This window comes from Theobroma umbraticum, unplaced genomic scaffold (assembly GCF_002168275.2).
Source record: "Theobroma umbraticum cultivar Fairchild unplaced genomic scaffold, ASM216827v3 scaffold_188.0, whole genome shotgun sequence".
Lineage (NCBI taxonomy): Eukaryota > Viridiplantae > Streptophyta > Magnoliopsida > Malvales > Malvaceae > Theobroma > Theobroma umbraticum.
In genome coordinates this window covers 61,870-62,098 of record NW_018397295.1, presented here as the reverse complement: position 1 = coordinate 62,098, position 229 = coordinate 61,870, and positions in this window count along the sequence as shown.

Below are 229 nucleotides of genomic sequence, written 5' to 3'. Positions count from 1 at the left end.
TTGCTTCATGTTTCTCAATGCAAACATCCAATTATGATCGATTTTATCTAAAAATGAAAAAGATTGCAATTTAAAATCATTTATAAGATTACAAAACGATTTAAAGCCAACAACAAGCCTTTCGATGACATGACTGACTATAAATGGACTTTTCTTATTAATGGATGGTGTCCGCTTCATATTTTTCAATACAAACATACAATTATGATGTGTTTTAACAAAAGATGAA